Source organism: Dendrobates tinctorius, unplaced genomic scaffold (assembly GCF_039654945.1).
Source record: "Dendrobates tinctorius isolate UK_male_01 unplaced genomic scaffold, ASM3965494v1 ptg000073l, whole genome shotgun sequence".
NCBI lineage: Eukaryota > Metazoa > Chordata > Amphibia > Anura > Dendrobatidae > Dendrobates > Dendrobates tinctorius.
In genome coordinates this window covers 19,535,828-19,541,827 of record NW_027361741.1, presented here as the reverse complement: position 1 = coordinate 19,541,827, position 6,000 = coordinate 19,535,828, and positions in this window count along the sequence as shown.

Genomic DNA, 6,000 nt, shown 5'->3' with positions numbered 1-6,000 from the left:
CATTGATCAATGACATTATACACAGGAGCTCTATATATAGTGTCAGTGTAAAGGCATTACAGTGATCACTGTTGACATTGTACACAGGACCGCTGTACATAGTATATAGTGCATAGTGTCAGTGTACAGATAACACACTGACTCACCAGTGATGTCTCTAGGTGAAGTCCTTCATCCTTGCTTTTCTCTTCATCCAGCACAGACCTCCATCACTTCTTTCAGCCAGGGCTCATCTCTGCAGGAAATAACACAGTTATCTAGAGCACCGCTTGCAGAACAGATTACTTAATTTTTCCCAACGTCTACACTACACCAGATGAAGAAAAAAAGGCAACATAGTGTCGCTCTGCCCAGTAACAGGACCGCCCCCCATTTAAAACAGTATCCTCAAGAAATAAAATAAATACATGACTGCAGTAATAATATCCCTTAATTAGCCCCAATAGTAATAATATCCCCCATCCTGGCCCCCGTGTGTCTCATTCCTGGCTCCAGCCATATGTTCTCCCATCCTGCCCTCATGATGAGTAGCCATTCTGCCCCCATATGACGTCCCATGATCCTACCCCATCTGTCCCGTGATCCTGTCCCATCTGTCCTGTGATCCTGCCCCATCTGCTCCATGATCCTGCTCCATCTGTCCCATGATCCTGCCCCATCTGCCCCATGATCCTGCCCAATTTGTCTCCATTGTATCCATCTGGCACCATGTGTCTCCATCCTGAACCACGATCCTACACCATGTGTCTCAATACAGTCCCATGATCCTGCCCCATCTGCCCCCCTGTGATCCTGCCCCATGATCCTGTCCCATCTGCCCCATGATCCTGCTCCATCTGTCCCATGATCCTGCCCCATCTGCCCCAGGATCCTGCCCCATTTGTCTCCATTGTATCCATCTTGCACCATGTGTCTCCATCCTGCCCCATGATCCTGCACCTTGTTTCTCAATACAGTCCCACGATCCTGCCCCATCTGTCTCCATCCTGCCCTGAGTCTCCATCCTGCCCCCTGTGTCTCCATTCTTTCCCCCTGTGTCTCTCATCCTGCCCCCCATGCTACTTTCAATAAAAATAAAAAAACACAAAGTTTCTCCTTACCTTGCCAAGCTCCTGCAGCAAATTTCCCTCCAGGCAGTTCATGCACGCACTCACCGGCGAATGGCAATAACATCATGCGCTGGCGACATGCGAGCTGATATCAGCTGCCAGCCTCTGATAGGTTGGCGGCTTTTAACTATTGCCGAGCAGGCCCTGGCCCGCACGACGGCAATAGAGTTTAACTGCACCTGCCTTTCGGACGAAGGTTCAGTTTCTGCACCGGAAGAATCATGCCGCTGGGGTCCGATGACCAGAAAAGATGGGCCGACCTCTGCTGATCGGGCCCCATATTCCAGTCAGGGCAGTAATGCCCTGATGGCGTCCCTATCAGTGAGTCAGTCCTGGTAGCCATAAGACTGTAGGACTGTGGGGCTGGGTTATATTCTATGGGGTGGCTACATTTTATTCTATGAGGATCTACATTATATTCTGTAGGGGGCTGCATTTTACTATATGTGGGACGTTGCAATATACCCTATGAGGGGGGCTGCATTATAGTATATGAGGGCTGCATTATATTCTATAAGGGAGGCTACCCCAAGCCCTGCTGTATCATTAAGGGTATGTTCCTATGGTCAGTAAATGCTGTGGGTTGGACGCTGCGTATTATATCTGCAGCGTCCAATCCGCAGCGGTCAGATGTTACAGCATAGTTGATAGGATTTCATTAAATCCCATCTCCACTATGTGTGCAGGGACACCCACGACTTCCATGCGTAGGCGCACATACGGCGTGTCTTTCTAGATGCTCATTCTCCACAAGATAAAGTCACAGGTACAATGTATTGGGATGCGGTGATTCCGCATGGTTCAATGAACACATGTGGAATTACCTGCATTCAAAAGCCAGCAGCGCTTTGGACGGAGCAGACATGTGCTGCGTCCAAAGCACCGTCGGTTTCTGCCCGTGGGAAGATACCCTCAGATGTCTACTACCTCATATAATTCCCTGATATTAGCGTGTTTTATCGCACAATGGATGGTCTTGTATTTATTTCTATGTAGCTACATAATTGGCCCCAAGAATGATTTTCTCTGGTGGGCACAAGGTGCTCTAGTCAGACACTGATAATAAATAAATTCCCTTCTTTTGAGGTCCACACTGTTAGACTTTCACCCTGCAAGTGCCCTCCAGTCAGTTCCTTGATCACTTTGCCACCTGGCATCCACACTTGTAGTTAGCACTGCCAAAGGTGTGGAAAAATGAGATACTACTGGAGGGTTCTCATAAAATAAGTCTTTTGTTATTGAATGCTAAGCATTTTAGAGCTGATCTAGCGCCTTTTTCTGGCAGGTAAACATACACAATGCTGTCGGGTAGTTATATGCACTTCACAAAATGCGCTACCAAACAAGCTTGACATTGCAATTGATTAATTACCACCTGTGGTGTGCAACTGATAAATAGCACATTTAATTAGACTAAGTTGGTGTATGAGAAATTGCACAACATATTTTGTGGTCCATTTTCTGCTGTTACCCTTGCAAAAATAAAAAAAAATTGGGTGTAAAGTAAATTTTTTTGAAAAAAGGTTTAATGTTCATTTTTCCCCAATTCCATTCATTCCTATGAAGCACCAGAAAGGTTAATAGACTTCTGGAATGTGGTTTTTAACACCTTGAGGGGTGCCAGTTTTAGGCTAGGTTCACATTTGTGTAGGGCAAAGCTGCAGAGGGCTGCATAGTTCCTCCGTGAAGCCCAGCCCACTGCCGCACCTCTTCCATTCAGCTCCGCCTATGTCAGCATGCGTCCTGCATACCTATCTTTAACATTGAGTACGCAGGCCATGCGAATATATGCGGATGCCTCTGCATGTGTCGTTTTGACGCTGCACCGAAAGCAACATGTTGCATTTGGTTGCGGTCAGTGTAGCGCTATATTGCTACTGCAGTGTAACAAGATGAATAAGGTGGGCAAATTTTCCTGCGATTCTAATCATACAAAGTATTCCCAACAGGGAAATGTCAAACTTAATTTAAAATGGGCAAGTTGCGTGGTAAGGAACAGGGAAGTGGACATAATGCTGATGGTGAGCGCAAAGGCCGAGGCAATGGGCAAGGTGAAACTGTGCTTGCTGCGGGATAACAACAAACACACACCTCATGTTGACCTACCTTCCTGTCCCACTTTGTAGAACACCACTCTTGAAGCCAAAAACCTATGTACCATGCCAGCACCCACAATATATAATGTAAGTCAAGAAATCAACATATTTATGACTCTATAGTGATGTACTCTGTAGCACTATGCACATGCACTTTTAGAGCTGATTGATGTTTGCAACTATTTACCCTGCCTGAGGTTTCTTTATCTTTGCCTGTTTTATTACTGTGAATCCAACGTTTCTTTGGCTCACCATTGTCATCTCCTTATGTATTTTTTCAATGTTTTCACGTTATGTGTTTTATTGTTATCTCAATAAAGTCTTTTACTTTTAGCTATTTTTGTTCTACTGGTGCTTTTCTTTTGATATGATTTTCATTGTTTCTGCACTGAACCTTTCCTATACATCCTTGTACCCCTATATATTGATTTCTTGACTTACATTATATATTGTGGGTGCTGGCTTGGTACATAGATTTTTGGCTTCAAGAGTGGTGTTCTACAAAGTGGGACAGGAAGCTAGGTCAACATGAGGTGTGTGTTTGTTGTGATTCCGCAGCAAGCACAGTTTCACCTAGCCCATGACCTCGGCCTTTGCGCTCACCATCAGCATTATGTCCACTTTCCTGTCCCTTACCACGCAACGTGCCCATTTTAAATTAAATATGACATTTCCCTGTTGGGAAAACTTTGTATGATTAGAATCACAGGAAATGTGCCCACCTTAATAGCCTTGTTACACTGCAGTAGCAATATAGCGATGCTATTGCAAATCAACATAGTCTGGCTGCATGTTTTTAGCACACAACTGGCACAATATAAATGTCACATAATATTTCCCTGCTGAAATAACTTTGCAGGACTACTACTGCCAAAAATTTGCACACCTCAGATGGACTTGTTACACTGGAGTAGCAATATAGCCATGCTATTGCTAAAATCCAAGTCTGGCTGTATGCTTTTGGCGCACAACTGGCACAATATAAATGTTGTATATTTCCCTGCCGAAAAAACTTTGCAGGATTAGAATCACAAGAAAATGTACCCACCTCAGATGTACTTGTTACGCTGCTTGCACTAGATAGCGATGCTATTGCAAGCAATCAAGTCTGTGTGATGCTAGTCAAAAGCCACGGCTAGGCCATGAATCGGCGCAGTCAGTTGTTCCAGGGACAATACCAAAATATCACATACTAAACCGAGGGAAAATATGAAGTCACAAGTCAGGTCACATGCCAGGGTCAGAATGCCAGAGAAATAGCGGATAAGCAAAAGGGGCAATAACAAAAAGGTAGTCTGGACATGGTCCAAAGGTCAGCAATGGAATGTCAGATGCAAAGGGGCAATAACAAATGGGTAGTCTGAACATGATCAAAAGGTGAGCAGCAGAAGAAGATCAGAACTTACAGCAGAGGATACAGGCAAACACACCAGAGAGCACAAGCTTAGAACAAGCTTTTGACTGGCAACGATCTGGGCCAGACAGATCTTAACATAAATAGCAGGGCAATTACCAAGTACATGGAGCACCTGTGGCAAACTCAGCACCTTGCAGTCAATGAGTTGTTAATCAAAGCATGGACAGCTCAGCATGCCCCAGCACAGACAGAGCTGTCTATCACAGAGTCCCAGACACTCTGAGCAGCGGAATCATGACAGTCTGGCTGTATGCTTTTGATGCACCATTGGCACAGTATAAAGGCATATAATATTTACCTGCTGAAAAATCTTTGCAGGATTACTATCACAGGAAGATTTGCATTATATAGCAATGCTATTGCAACCAACCAAGTCTTGCTGTATGCTTTTTCGCACAACTGCCGCAGTATAAATGGCGTGTAAATTTTCCTTGCTCAGAGCAATTTGCAGGATTAAGAAGCAAAAATAATATTATTATCCCTAAGAAGGGCTTTCAGAATGACTAGAAGCATAAAGGATGTGCAATTCACCCCATCCTGTCCTAAACGATTCCACAATCTCTCCCTAAGTGCTGCTAACAGCAGTATTAATATTGAATATAATTAGCCTTAACAAGGGCTGTTGTTGCAGTTGAAAGAAATATACATGGTGTTTAATTCCTATCTATAAGCAGCAAAAACTCTGTCCCTAGGCCTGCAGCACCTCTTCCTGCTTTGTCTGTTTCCATTGGTACACTGTGCCAAGCATAGCGTCTGGGTTTGATAAAGACCTGATGTGACTTTGCGGCCAGCCAATCACAGTAATGTCATTACCAACATCACTACAGCATTACAGTGACTGTCAAGCAAACTCTGAATGTTTATTGGCTGTTTGACAAGTGCCAAACTTGCAAGAGGGGACTTAAGCTTGCGCGCAAGCATTAAAAAAGCTCGCTGAGTAACGAGCATGTCGAGCATCCTTATGCTAAAGCAAGTAATGAGCAGTGACGAGCACGCTCGCTCATCACTAGACATTTTGAATATCTTGTGTTATATTAAAACTCATCTGTCCCCAGATTTCCTTTTACAAACTGCATATATTATTAAAGACCCCATGATAGCCTTAGAACTCATAGTCCTGTTGAGGCTTGTGTACTTACTTTGATAATCTATGTCAGAATGGCTTCATAATCTATTATTAAAGTTTAAACTTCATATAACCCAAATGACAGTTCTTATGTGTCACTCTGAATTCTACTACTCCACATTTCAAGCTGGACATGTCAATCAGGCTGTCTTGAAAGAGACTGACTCATGAGCTCTAGCAAACATTGAGTTGAACACCATTGAATACCTTTGGGATGAACTAGAATAGAGATTATGAACTAAGCTTTCTTGT